Genomic DNA, 15656 nt, shown 5'->3' with positions numbered 1-15656 from the left:
ACAACCCAATTCATGTAGGTTCTGTGGTCTTGGCCAATCCTTTACAGCCTCTATCTTTTCGTTCGCAGTGGAGATGACCTCTGTCGTTACCTTGTGACCCAAATAATTTACTTCCTTTTTAAACAGCGCACACTTTTTGGGACTTAGTTTCTTACCAGCGCCAGCTATTCTCTGGAAAACTTCCTCCAAGCTTTTAAAAAGTCCATCAAAGTTCTTACCCAATACGATGATGTCGTCCAGGTACACCAAGCATGTTTTCCAATGTAGTCCTTTCAATACCTGATCAATGAATCTCTCGTGCATTACATAGTCCAAAGCGCATTACTGTAAATTGCCAAAGACCATCTCCGACGCTGAATGCTGTTTTCTCTTTGTCTTCCTCCTTTACTTCCACTTGCCAGTAGCCACTTTTAAAGTCCACTGTGGAAAACCATTTCGTACCAGATAGCGAGTCCAGAGTGTCGTCAATTCTTGGCAATGGGAAGTTATCCTTTTTTGTAACGTCATTCAACTTCCGGTAGTCCCGGAAAAAACTCATTTTTCCATCCTTCTTCTTTACAAGTGAGCTCCATGGACTAGCTGATGGGTCGATAACGCCGCTGTCGCTGATTTCTTGCATGATTTGAGTCACAACTTCCCTCTTCGCCAGTGGAACACTACGTGGAGTTGACGGATCGGCCTCGCATCTCCTGTGTCAATTTGATGTTTCACAAGGTTGGTGCGGCCTGGTTTGGAACCATCCTGGTCAAATATGTTCGCGCACTTTAGGAGCAGTTATTTTGCCTTACTCTGATAGGCTTCCTCTAGCCCCTCTGTCCATGCCGTGATGTCATTTGAATGATCAGTATTACTAGATGAGACGTGTTCCTGGAGCTGTTCACAGTTAATAACTACTTCAGCCTCTTGGCATTTTCCCAAAATAGCTCCTTTGGTCAGTTTGAGTGGTGACTTGCACTCATTGAGTACCCTTACCGGAATACATCCATCTTGTTTTGTCATAGCAGGGGTTTTTCCTACAAGTATGTTCAGTGATGATTTGTTTGCTGCTTCGACAACCCACAATTTGTTTGTTCCACAATCTCCATCAACCTTTGCCCAGATGACTGCTTCCGATTTTGGTGGTATTTGCTGACTCTCTTCCACCAGCACTCGTTTACTGCTGTAGCCTTTCTCGTAGCCGAAATTAAGTAGCACATCCATGTTCTTATATCGCATCGTCTTGCTTTGAAGGCCGATCTTGATGCCTTGGTTGATTAAGAAGTCCACTCCAATTATGATTTCATCAACAATCTCTGCCACTATAAAATTGTGTTGTACCATGATGTTCCCAATTGCTACTTCACATGCTACTTCTCCAATTACCTGGGTGTCCTCTCCCGTGGCTGTACGTAATCTTGCTCCAAGCAATGGTCTTATCTTCTTGTTGACTAAATCTGATCGAATGATGGAATGCGATGCACCCGTATCTACAGTCAGTAAACGTGCCTTTCCATCCACGTGTCCTCTGACAGTAAAATTGTTTGACCTTCTTACAATTTGCGAGATAGAGATTATGGGGCATTCAATTAAGGGAGCCAGCTGTCGCCGCTTGCGGGTGACTCGCTTTAGTTTAACGATTGAGTGGACTTGGAGATTTGCTCATCTCCTTGAGCTCTGCGTGTACGGCCACCCACATTGTTGGAACTATTGGGACCGGTGCTGCAATGTCGTGCAATGTGACCTGAGTTGCCGCACTTGAAACATTTAATAACTCCGGTATTTTTCTGTTGTGATCCCTTCAGTGCTTCCAAAATTGTGTCTACCCAATCTGGTCTTTCCACTTCCACACCATAAGATTTGTATGCTGGTTTACTCAATAGTGAGGCAGTGCATGTGATACCGTTTCTACAAATGTTGGCTTTGGGTGTGCGTATGTGGCTCGCTTCGTTTCGACGTCCCGTATGTCATTTATAAAGCTCTGAATTTTCACCCTTTCGGTGTATTCCACGGGTGCGTCGGCATTCGCCAAATGTGCTAGCCTTTCGACATTCGACGCAAACTCCTGCAAAGTCTTATTAGCTTTTTGGTAGCGGTTTTGCAACTCTATTTGGTATATCTGCTTCCTGTGTTGACTTCCGTATCGCCTCTCTAGAGCGTGCATCAATGTTTCGTAGTTGTTCCGCTCTCCTTCGGGAATAGTCTGTAGGATTTCAGCAGCAGATCTTTCAATGCCACTAATAGTGCAGCAACTTTATCTTCAGCACTCCAGTTGTTCACTTCTGCGGTCTTCTCAAACTGAATCTTAAACACCTGGAAAGGAACAGAGCCGTCAAAAGATGGAGCTTTTACCTTCCTATTGCTTTCTGAAACAACTGGGCGATTTAGTTACAGCTTCTGTATACGACCTGTTAAAGCATCTACCTCAGCCTCGATTTTGTTCTCAAAACTGCATTTTTTTTTTTCGTCCATACGGGCGTCCAGTTGTGCAGAGATATGCGATGATACCTGTGCTGAAATTTGTGCCGACATTTCTGATATACGTGCCTATTGTGCTTCAATTTTAGATGTTATTTCTGACGACATCTCTGAGATACGTGTCTCCTGGGATTCCAGATGGGATACCATATGCGTCTTCTGTTCTTCCAGTTGAGATGACATATATGTCTTCTGTTCTGCCAGTTGAGATGACACTGTCGATGTTTGAGCAGATATTGCAGCCAAAATCGTGTTCAAGTCTGTGCTCGTAACTGTCTGTGATGTTTCGTTTTTCTCTTAAATTTTTGTTGTTGATTCTTCCACATCCGGGTAAAAGACATACTCGTCCACATCAATTATTTGCGACTCCATTACCTCTCGTTGCCGTGCTTGAATTTCGATCTTATTGCCGGTTGTATTCAATCCACGGTTCTCCAACTCCTTTTTCAGTTGCTGGATCTTTAATTCACTCAACTTCGGAATGTCCAAGTTGTATTCAAAATCTTCGGAATTTATTCAACAATTCCTCTTCTGACACCAATTGTAACGAACTTACTGCAATTCCGCTTATTTGCAACCTTCTAACGTTCGAATCACTAAACTGTTGAATAAATAAATATTCGAATGCAAAATTGTCTTTTTGTTAGACTACTTTCAAAATTACATTTCTATTGCTCGACAGATAGTGTGCTTAAACAAAACTGATTGTCGTGCCTCAAATGTTGCTGCTTTTATAGTGTTTTCTTTCCTCGTTGACATATTTCTAGGCGATTCTATTCTAGAATTTACTAGTTAGTAAGCAGCTATAAAATTACCAACTATAACTACGTTTATAGCTTCTCATATGCGTGAGCGCATCTCAGATAAGATATATGCATGTGTTTATGCGTTTTCTCTCCGCTGCGTGTACGTACATATGTGTAGACACAACGGGGGACTCATGAAAGGATATAAACTTATAAGGTGTAAAATTATATCCATTTACACACGCTGTTATATGAATGCACCTTGTAATACTCTTGATAAACTTGATTATTTATCAGCTGTATTATTGCCAAACAAAATTTTTTTGATTGTTATACAAATTAAAAAATGCCAAGATTAAGTGAAAAATCAAAACTAAAACGCCTTTACTTGCTGATGTTGGGGATTCCTGATGAAAATTCCTGCTGTAATGTCTGCAAGGTTGCATTCCTTTGAGTTTACCGCATTTAATCAATGAAATGTGCGCGTAAATTTATACAAATTGTGCAAATGATTTTTCGTACAAAATTTGACAGCTCGTTTATGCACTAGATAAATTTATACGTTTACACACTTTACAAGGCTGTTGAGTAAGCGAACCTGTAACCGACTCTTTATTTGATTTTATTGTATCTGTTTTACCCTGCGTTATAAATTGACAATCTAAATTTGAATCAAACTGAATTTTTATATTTTATGTTTTCTATGCCACCCTGCAACATTTTCCTTATCATTCTCGAACAACTACTTGAAAGAATGTGAAAAATTTTATCAAAGAAATGTTGGTGGAGTAAAATTACTTGGAAACTGTCTTTTGTTAATTTGCATTATTTAATACAGATAATAAACTCCACTCCACATATTATACGTACTTTACTGGGTCTTTTATTTTCAATATTTGGACATAAAACGGAGTTCTGTTATACTTGCATTGAATTTCCAACATCTTTATTATTTATTTGATTTGCCAAATAAATCGTTTATGCCTCGTCGCAGCGAGAGATTAAAAAATCGTAACAAGGAAATGTCCTCAGAAAAATTTAATGTCACTCTCAGCGATGAGGAACAAGAAAAAACAATAGTAGAACAAAACGAAGCTACTGAACTTCACCAGAAAATTGCAGAATTGCAGCATTTGTTGCAAGAATCCAATATAAAGAATGCTAAACTCGAACAGCTGTTTACGCCAACAACAGCCCCTTCAAGTTTTCCAGCACATATTTTAACTTTGCCGAATTCATTCACCACGAGCATGCCTGTGTCAACGTTTTTGCCGCATATGCCTGCACCCGACATGTCAACTGTGCCGACATACTCCACTGTAGGATATGCAGCGACTACAACTCCCCACGCCATGTCAACTGTGCCTATATAGACTACTGCAGGATACGGAGCTATCCTATCCTCTAACGCCACGTCAATTCCGCCGACGTACTCTAAATGGGGACACGTAAGTGTTCCAACTGCCACCACCACGTCAACTCTGCCGACGTACCAATATACGTTTCCAATTACGACTAATCGACCAGAAGTATTCGAGCAATCATGTTTACCGTATTCGTCTACATACTTTATGCCGATAGGACCACCGTCAACCGCCTGGACGAATCCTGCCACAATGCCTATAAACTCAACAACGCCGCTCCAGATGAGCAATCCACCTCAACAATACAGCCACGTCATACGTAAGTTACAAGATCTCCCAGAATTTTCCGGTTTGCCAGAGCAATGGCCTATGTTTGCCATCGCATACAAAGAAACAACAGATGCCTATCGCTACACGAATCTAGAGAATTTGACACGGCTGCAGAAGGCGCTTAAGGGCGCAGCAAAATCGAAAGTTGAAGCCTTTTTAATACACCCAGATAGCATTAACATGGTCATGAACACATTGGAGATGCACTATGGAAGGCCACAAATACTTATTAAGAGTCAATTAGCAAAAGCGAGAGCCTTCCCACAGATTTCAAATTCGAGAATTTCCGATATGGTTGATTATAGTACAATGGTGTCGAATCTGACAGTATTTTTGCAGAATGCATGTGCAATACCACATCTACATAATCCAACACTTTTAGATAAGCTTGTAGGTAAGTTGCCTTTATTAAAAAGAGAAGAGTGGGTACGTTACATTTATACAAATAGAATGGATTATCCGAGTATGCTGGATTTTAGTCAGTGGTTACAAAATGTCGCCATGTTCATATCAATCGCCGCAGATACTGAGCCAACTAAAACTGATGCAGTGCTCAATACACGAAGAGATAGAATCTTCAAGCCTACATACGCAATCACTACCGAAGAAAAGGAACAGGTGTGCTTTCTTTGTCACGAACAGCACGATATTTACCAATGCACAAAGTTTTGCCGCAGTCTTGTTGGTGAAAGATGGAAAATAGCCAAAACAAATCGTCTTTGTTTTTGTTGCCTTCGTGGTGGTCACAATTTAACAAATTGTACAAAACGCCGTGAATGTGGTATTAATTATTGTAAGAAATATCACCATCCACTGTTGCACGAAGAATGTAAACAAACAGCTGCTATTGACAAAAACAGCAACACAGAGAAAATGTCAAATGCAGTGAGAGAAGAAGTGAATCCAAATGAAACTACGAACGTTGCTACTATATTTGAAAATGAATTTTATAAGAAAACGCTATTTAAATTTTTGCCAGTGATAATAAAAGGCCCAAAGGGGTGCCGTAAAGTTATAGCATTCATAGACGACGGCTCAAAAATTTCTCTTATCGAAGAACAAATTGCCAAATCAGTTGGGTTAAAAGGGCCAGCTGACTTACTGTCACTGCGATGGATTGGTGGTAAAACAACAAGCGAAGTATCTCAACGCTTGAATATTGAGATTTCAAGTGCAAATACTAATACCTTTGAAATGAGAAATGTTAGAACCACAAAAAAATTAAAGTTACCTTCGCAAACATTAGATTTGGAAAATTTTAGAAATAAATTTGATTGTTTAAAAAATTTGCCCGTCGAAGACTATTTTGACGTGTTGCCGCAAATGTTAATAGGTATTCCACATATACAGCTTGTACGGCCAATAGAAGTTATTAATTTAGATGAACATTTTGCAGTACACAAAGCAAAATTAGGTTACATACTTTTTGGCTCTAATGAAGATAGTTCCGAAGAATTTGTTTGTCGTATCGATTGTGAGCAAGACAGTTATAATAAAATTCAGCAACAAGTGTCCGAATACTTTACCATTGAGGATTTCAGGGTAAAGCCGTTGAAGCCAATTATTTCGGAAGCTGACAAGCGAGCCGAACGAATACTTTTAGAGACGACCCAGCGATCTGGAAACCAATATGAAACCGGTTTACTATGGAGAAAAGACCATGTTGAATTTCAAGAGAGCTACTCTATGGCTTTGAGTCGCTTGCAAATAATTGAGAGAAAGATAAGAAATGATAATGACCTCGCCGAATGGTATAAGGGCACAATCGATAGTTACATTGCCAAATCGTATGCAAGAAAGTTGTCAGTTAATGAAGCGAAATTAGTGAAACCACATACATGGTATCTGCCGCACTTCTCTGTATGTAACCTAAATAAAGGGAACAAGAGACGTTTAGTGTTTGATGCTGCCGCATCAATAACAATGATGACATGATATGAAACTTCTCGCTCTCTGAGAGCGCGTGAAAATGTGCATTTTTTATAACATTGACCATAGATGCCATCATCCTCAAAATCAAATTTGGGCATTTCGGAATAACTTTGGGGTATTTTACATGGTAAAGGTTTAATTTATGATTTTCACCGAAAACTTACTCAATATTGTCAAATGGGATATCAAAAAACTCGAATTTTTTCAGGATCACAAATACAAAAAAAAGTTTATTTTACCCGTTAAAATTTTTTCCGTGACAACACGTGAAATAAATGTACTTATCTCTTTTCGTGCGTTAATATAACAGCTCATTTAATTTTATTATTTCTTTTACAGTTTTGCGTTTTTTATTTCGTGACAAAAAAAAACTAATCATTACTACATATATTATAAAGCGTTGGCTGTAACATGCCATCAAAGCGAAGCAACGCGAGCAAAGCGTTTATGTAGTATCTCCTTAACTCTTTTAATTAATTTTTGCATTTTCCACACCACCAGGAGGTATGCAATCAGGCGCGTTACCGAAGTTATTTTTGGGTGCTCGGTTCCCCAGTAGGCCTATATCACCCGTATAACATAATAATAACAATACGAGTAATAATAATAGTAATATCAATAAAAATATAAGTAAATTCATATATAGAACCAGCCAAGCTGAACATAATTTTCGAAAAATTAAAAGGCAAAAACATTAAAAATCATTAGTTCACAATGTTAATAAAAGCAAAAGGTGTATAAGCAAACAACATATCACCAACAAATAAAATTAACTGAAAAGTATAACACAAATCATAAATAAAGCAAATCATAGATATTGCACATTTCTTGATATAAAATATAAAGCAAAATTAATTATAAAATATAAAGCAAAATTACATAAGCGAAAAGCAAACAGCTTTTGGCAATATATGAGGATTAATAATATTTACAAATTGGAATATTTTGTGCAGAATTATATTTTACAAAATATGTTCATACAGACAGAAAAAACTGCAGCCAGTTCTCAATAAAAAAATTAAGAGAAGGCTGGAAAGAAGTACTAGGAAATATTAGGGAATAAACGCTGATGCCATTTTAACACCTTTAAAGATGAGAAACGCACAAGATTTTTGTTTTAAAATTGGGGTTACAAAGCTCTCTATTGAAAAATTTTAAAACGAAGAAAATGCGTAGCTTTACAAATAGAGCCAAAACCATTTTGGGATCACAGTCGCTACAACAAAGACGGGGTGTGACATCCTTCATTTTGTCGAATAAAATCTGGCCCACTCCTATTCTGTGACAGGTGGAGTCGAATTCCCTATTAAATATTGCTTCTAGCTCCTTAAAATATTCCATAAAATCCTGCGGCGGCCTTACCAAATCACACCTGCCAATTTGTCTTTGCTCAGTGAAGAAGAATGCGGTTGAAGTCTCCTGAGTTCCTAAATAAGGCAAGGGTTGGGAACAAGTGTGTGCTTTAAAAATTTTTAAGTAAAGGTAGCCAAAAAAGTAGGCATTGGCATTTTGTCTTAGAAAATCTACTTCCATATCATCTAAATCTGTGTGTTCTTCTATTCTGAGCCGATTAAAACTATGCTCCGGTCTTGGCAGACCCTGAAACTCCTGCCAAGATAAGTCCCGCATGAAACTGTCATTGCATAAACTTGCAACTATGTTTCTAGTTTCTTCTAGAGAAAAATTTTTGTGTTGCGTAACGGGCTCGCAATTTCCTTGTACTACTAAATTTGTATACCGGAGTCCCCAAGACTTTTTAAATAGATTGGTGAACATGTAAGGCGTTATCCTCACACTACTTCCACCTCTTCTCCTAATTTGTCCAAAATAATTTTCCAGACCGTCTTGGCAAAGCCGTCTGGTCTGCAAAAATGGGAAACCTGACTGCGACAGAAAGCGCCATAAACGTAATAAGCTATGTATATTATGTATCCAACCCTTGATATGACTAAAAGAATTGGTTATGTCGTTCCCTTTATCATCTTTGATTTTTAGGGTCTTTAAAAGCACAGCGGCTTCCTCAAGGAAACTAACCTGTTCCGTTGTCGCTGAAAATACCTTTTTAGTTGGCAAAATAGCATCAATATTAATGCTGTTGAAAATGTCGAATAGCTTATTCATGAAAAGAATATATTCCGCGGTGTTACAAAAACTAACAGATGTGGAAGCTAGACATCCGGAACTATAAGGAGCTAACATTCCAGAGCCTACAGTATCACTCATAACTTGAGCAGCTAATTTTACTTTCATCTTTTGAAATGTATTGGGACTTATATGTGCGTCTGTTAGCTTAGGTGCGCACCGAATAGGATTTTGGGAATCCTTGTTATAAAAATGTGCAATATCGGACCAACTAATAATACGAGAATTGAAGGTAACTGTATTCTTTGGATTTTGAAGACAATTTCTACTACTCTTCAGAAGATGAGGACAATCATAGAAAAAGAATATTCTCTTGCCATTAACTTCAAAAAATGGACGAGTTTCAGATACACCTAAAAATTTTGTTAAGCTAACAAAATTCGACCCTTGGTCGCAAACAAAATGGCAAGGTATTAGACCTATATTTTGCAACTGGGTAATGGCCTCCAAAATATATTTTCTAGCAACATCTCCTCCGCAAGAACCATGGACAATAAAATAGGCCAAAGGGTGACACCAAGGCGACCCACTAATTCCTTGGACCATAAGAGCCATTGCACTAGTGCCTAATCTACATGTGCGATTTTCGTCGCCATAATCCTCAACTCCTACAATTTTGTCGTATTTTGTGGTATATTGCATATGGCTCTTTAGCGACATTTCGTCACACATTATCGACACGAACTTTTGTTCTTGGGTGAAGCCCCGGCTCCTCATCTCCAAACATTTTAAAGAGCTATTACTTAATCCCGGATCTCGGGGCCATTCTGAAATAAATTGGTCAAGAGTTCTCTCTTCTGGCAATCGAAGGATAGGCTTTAGGTGTCTATATGATAACGGCGAACTAAGGTATATTGCTAAAGCCAAAGTTTTGAAATAATTGTCGTATCTACGACCTTTGGGTGGGCGACTACAATTTTTTAAGCCATTTTCCACTATGGCTTTAATTTGAGGTGGGAGCTGACTTTCTACAGCAATAGTGGGACCCACCTCGCTCTCTTTGTTTCTTAGTTGCTCCTCTAAATCTTTCAGCTTAGCTGCCACATCTGACAGTTGGCATCTCAAATATATAATATGCCTACTTTTTTCTTCTAATCTAATTTTTAATATTCGGTTTTCTTCTAAAAGTTTTTCTTCCCTTCGGGCTATTGATGTTAAACTTAAATTTGTTTGACTTCCTCTTTCTCTTAAAAAGTCATCTTCATAAACTATGCTTGAATCTAGCATATACTCTCCAGCCTCCTCTTCGGGAAACTCAAGAGACACTATGTCACTTTCCTGAAGACATTGTTCTAGAACATTCTCTTCAGCCTCCTGAGCTACAGATGCAAGGAGCATCAAACAGCTTGGCTCAGAGGATTGCTCTAGTACATTACCTTCAGCCTCCTCGGCTACAGATGCAAGAAGCATCAACCCGCTTGACTCAAAATATTGCCCAAAACTCGATCCTAAAGGGATAAAATCTGAAGGGCTGAACTCAATTATTGTATTGTGACTAAGAAAACTGGTTTGAGAACTGGCTACAGGTACATTAGGAAGATTCGTATCAGGGATAGCTTTCGAGGTCAGCCTTTGTTTGAATTTAGTTTTTATAGAGAAATGACGGTCGCAAGCGAAAAGATGTTTTTTGCTTCCTTGCTCCACACCTAAGCGATTTATCCATGCCATATATCTAAAAAATTATACATAAACTATTCACCGTAATAGAAAAAAATATATAAAATATGTTATATCAATTTTACAGAGAGAGCTCATTAAACAATATTTTTTAATTTTTATTATTTTATTAATAGTCTTAGTCATTTCATAAAGCTTCTGTGTGAAATCGGTATTATGCGCGTGTCTATGCGCACTACATTTTAAATTTACTCGTGTTAGATTCGTTTAACAAATTTACATGCCCAAAAAAATTTGGTTAATTCATTAGTAATATGGAAAATACGTAGCGAATTTTAAATATTGAGGCGCAGTTATAGTAAACATAAAATTGCTTGCATACTTAGTTGCAGCATTTTTGACATATATCTTATAGGAAATTATTTCAAAATCTGCAACTAAACTTAAAACCAACTTTATTTTGACTATAAGCCTTAAACTTTACGAGCAAAATAGATGTGCAGAAGTTCTGTGCAGAGAGACTTGAAACATACCAGTTAACGCGAAGCCCAAATAATCGGCAACAAACACAAAATAAAATGCAGAAATTTAGCATTTCTATTTTGGACTTAAGCTACAATTTTATGTAAATTTTAAACTTTAGCACCCAACTGCTACTAAACGTCCAAAAAAAAGCCAAAAGCCGCATTTTGGGCCCAGGATCATGAATACGAAAGCGGAAATTACAAATTTTCCTCTGTCAAGACTACTTCGAAAAAAATTACCTGGCGCTGCTCCGAAAAATCGCGGCAAAAGCTTTCTGTACTGCTGGTAGGTCCAGCTACGTAATCCAAATTATTTTCTCGAAGAGCATCTTTCTGCATAACTGTGTTTGTGTTTTAGTACAAAAAATCATCTATATTACAATTACCACATGCAAATTTTCAACTTCTACCGACGTCAAAACGCGTTCTTTTACACCTCCCGACGTAATTATCACATAAAACACTTTACGTACCTGGATTCGTCTTTCTCTCGACTGGGAAATTTGAAAAAATTCTGGCTACCCTCGCATCCCATGACACACTTTTTGTTTCTTGGCATTTTGCTAGCAATTAAACAAATTGTTATATTATTTCATATTTTTTCACTGCAGAAAACACTACTTACAACTTATTATAGTTTAAAACTAAATATTTTTCCGAAAATTCGCCTTTTTTACAAATTTTTGATCCGCTTATGTAGTTGAATACACTTGAAATGAAAAATAATGAAAACGCACCGATTTTCTTGGAATTTTTTTTGCGCGGTTTACGCAACTCTGCTCTTCAAGACCCATTCTTGGAAACGAACGAAGTTTGTTTACAATCGAATGAACCAATGTTTACAATTGAATGAACTTTAAGACCCATTCCTGGAAACGAATTGAGAGAGAATGAATGTTTCGTATCATGTCATCATTGATCAATAAGTGGTATATCATTCAACTCGCGATTAATGAAAGGTCCGAATACCTACCAGCCACAGCCTCTTACAGCAATTATATTTAAATTCCGTCAGGGCAAAATAGGGGTTTGTGCGGATATATGCGAAATGTTTCACCGCGTAAAAATACGAGAAGACGATCAGACCGCTCAACGATTCTTATGGAGAAGCGGCAATCAATCAGTAGAACCAGATGTTTATTTAATGAGCGCAATGATCTTTGGATCAGTCAGCTCCCCATGCTCAGCACAATACGTTAAAAATATAAAGCAGGTTTTGAACTACGAGGATTTTTGTCTAACTCGATAAAAGTTCGCGATTCTTTGAATAAAACACCAACAGGATCAGGCGATGTTTTAACGAGCATGTTTAATAGCGAAACAGTGACTGAGAAGGTTTTGGGCATGTTTTGGCGCCCGGAAAACGATGAGTTTTGTTTTGTATTGAAGTTTGCGAAGATATCACCAGCAGTCCTAAGTGGCAAGCGCCGTCCCCCTAAAAGTGAGGTACTGGGCCTTACAATGTCCATATTCGATCCATGCGGGTTTTTGGCTAACGTAGTTATAAAATCAAAGATACTCCTGCAAGAGTTGTGGAGAGAAAATGTGGGTTGGGATACAGCAATCCCAGATGATATTTACCAAAGGTGGTATGACTGGTACTTGGAGTTATCAAATGTCGAAAAAATAGGCGTACCAAGGTGTTACCATAGCAATTTTACTGATATTAGCTCTCATATCGACTTGCACGTTTTCGTTGATGCGAGTGAAGTGGCATTTTCCGCCGTGGTTTATTGGCGGATTTCTAGTCAAAAGGTAGTCGATGTAGTATTCGTAGCTGGGAAGTCGAGGTGTAGTCCGATTAAACCCCTGTCGATTCCCAGATTAGAGCTGCAAGCAGCAGTACTGGGTGTTAGATTGTCGAATGCAATTGTTGAAAGCCACGATGTGAAGCCAAGGGCGATAGTTTTTTGGTCTGATTCGAAAACGGTCATAGATTGGATAAGGTCTGACAGTCGATGCTACAAGCAATTTGTGGCACACCGCATCGCAGAAATTTTAGATTCAACAAACGTTGAGCAATGGAAGTGGGTACCCGGGTCACTGAATCCCGCTGACGATGCGACCCGAGCAAATACAAAGAAACAGACGATCAGCTCGCGTTGGATATCGGGCCCAGAATTTTTAAAGCGTCCGAAAGATGAGTGGCCGTCTCTCCCACCTGACATAAGCCAGCATTCAGGGCAAAATGAGAGGCGTTCTAAAAGTTTGCTAACCATTTCGGAAAAGGAACGATGTATTGAATTTGGAAGATACTCGAACTATTATAAACTTTTAAGAGTGATGTGCTGGATTCGTCGTGCAATAGCCAAATTTAAAGGCAAAGGTAAAAAGCATGCAGAAAGCTGCATTTATTTAACGGCAACAGAATTGAAAGACGCTGAAATCAAAGTTTGCCATTTAGTCCAACGGGAAGTCTTTGCAGAGGAGATACAAATGCTGACAGATGGAAAACATTTACCAAAGGGTAGCGCAATTTATAGTTTAACTCCAATATTGGATAAAGATAATATCATTCGTCTGACAGGCCGTATTGACCGAGAAACATGCGTCGCCGAAAGCACAAAACGACCTATAATTTTGCCGAAGGCTCACGTTATAACAACATTGATTGTACGCTATTTTCATGAGCTGTATCAACATCAAAATCAAGAGACTATTTGTTCAGCTATTCGTCGAAAGTTCTGGATTCCATGCATAAGGCAAGTTGTTCGATCAGCCAGGGTGAACTGCCAACTTTGTAAAATTAGGTCTGCTAAGCCAAAGCCGCCTCTCATGGGACAGTTGCCGGAAGATCGTCTTACTCCGTTTGTCAGAGCCTTCTCATACACGGGCCTAGATTATTTCGGCCCGTATTTGGTGACGATTGGGCGTCGTCATGAAAAAAGGTGGGCAGCTCTATTCACGTGCTTGTCTGTTAGAGCAATACATATAGAACTCGCTAAAGATTTATCTGCGGACTCTACAATAATATGCTTACGAAATTTCATGAACCGAAGAGGAGTTCCCGTCCGGATCAGGAGTGATAGGGGTACGAATTTTGTGGGTGCTAGCAAGGAGGAGTTGGCACTCATTGACAAATTAGTGGCGGGCGAGTGTGCAAGGCGCGGCGTGGAGTGGGTATTTAACACCCCTGCAAACCCATCAGCTGGCGGAGTTTGGGAGCGAATGGTTCGTTCCGTGAAACGTGTTTTGTCTTTCGTACTTAAGGAAAGGGCACCACAGGTGGAGACGCTTACGTCATTACTTATCGAGGCTGAAAATTTGATAAACTCGCGACCTTTAACACATCTTCCGTTGGAAAGTGAAAGCGCCGAGCCACTGACGCCGAACCATTTTTTACTCGGTGGCCCAAACTTCGTGCAAACGCCAACAATAAACGAAAAAGTATGCTTGCGTAAGCAATGGCTTATCCTTCAACAGCTTAAGCAAAGCTTTTGGAAAAGGTGGGTTTTGGAATACCTTCCTGAACTTACGCGCCGAACTAAATGGCATCAGAATGTAAAGCCTATTCAAGTTAATGATGTAGTTATAGTCTGTGATGACAACGAACCCCGAGGCGAATTGAATCATGACTCAAACTCATTATATGAATGGAAAATTTATAAATATGATAAAAATGTTGATATTTAATTTTATTGCGCAGCAGTTTTGTAAACTTTTTATACTCAGCTGAGCAGAGCTCACAGATTTATTAACTTTGTTCGCATAACGGTAATCCGTAACGGCATAAACTAATCGAGATAGATATACACTTCTATATATCAAAATGATCTGGGCGAAAAAATAACTTCATTTACCCATGTCCGTCCGTCCGTAATCACGATAACTTGGGTAAATTTTGAGGTATCTTGATGAAATTTGGTACGTAAGTTCCTGGGTGCTCATCTCAGATCGCTATTTAAAATGAACGAAATCGGACAACAACCACGCCCACTTTTTCGATATCGAAAATTTCGAAAAACCGAAAACGTGCGATATTTCATTACCAAAGATGGATAAAGCGATGAAACTTGGTAGGTGGGTTGACCTTACGACGCAGAATAGAAAATTAGTAAAATTTTGGACATTGGGCGTGGCACCGCCCAGTTTTAAAAAAAGGTAATTTAAAAGTTTTGGAAGCTGAAATTTGGCAGGAACGTTACTACTATTACTATATATGTGCTAGCAAAATCAGATGAAGAACACGCCCACTTTTAAAAAAAATTTTTTTAAAGTCAAATTTTAACAAAAAATTTTATATCTTTACTGTATATAAGTAAATTATGTCAACAATTAACTCGGCCGTTAACACGACAACTTGAGCAAAAATCGATATATCTTTACTAAACTTAGTTCACGTACTTATCTGCACTAACTTATCTTGGTATAAAAAATGGCCGAAATCGGCCTATGACCACGACCACTTTTTCGATATCGAAAATTACGAAAAATTAAAAAAAAGCCATAATTATATATCAAATATGAAAAAAGGGATGAAACATGGTAATTGGATTAATTTATTGATGCAAAATATAACTTTAGAAAAAACTTTGTAAAATGGGTGT

The sequence above is a fragment of the Eurosta solidaginis genome, chromosome 1, assembly GCF_040869045.1.
Source record: "Eurosta solidaginis isolate ZX-2024a chromosome 1, ASM4086904v1, whole genome shotgun sequence".
Lineage (NCBI taxonomy): Eukaryota > Metazoa > Arthropoda > Insecta > Diptera > Tephritidae > Eurosta > Eurosta solidaginis.
This window is presented reverse-complemented; position numbering follows the sequence as displayed.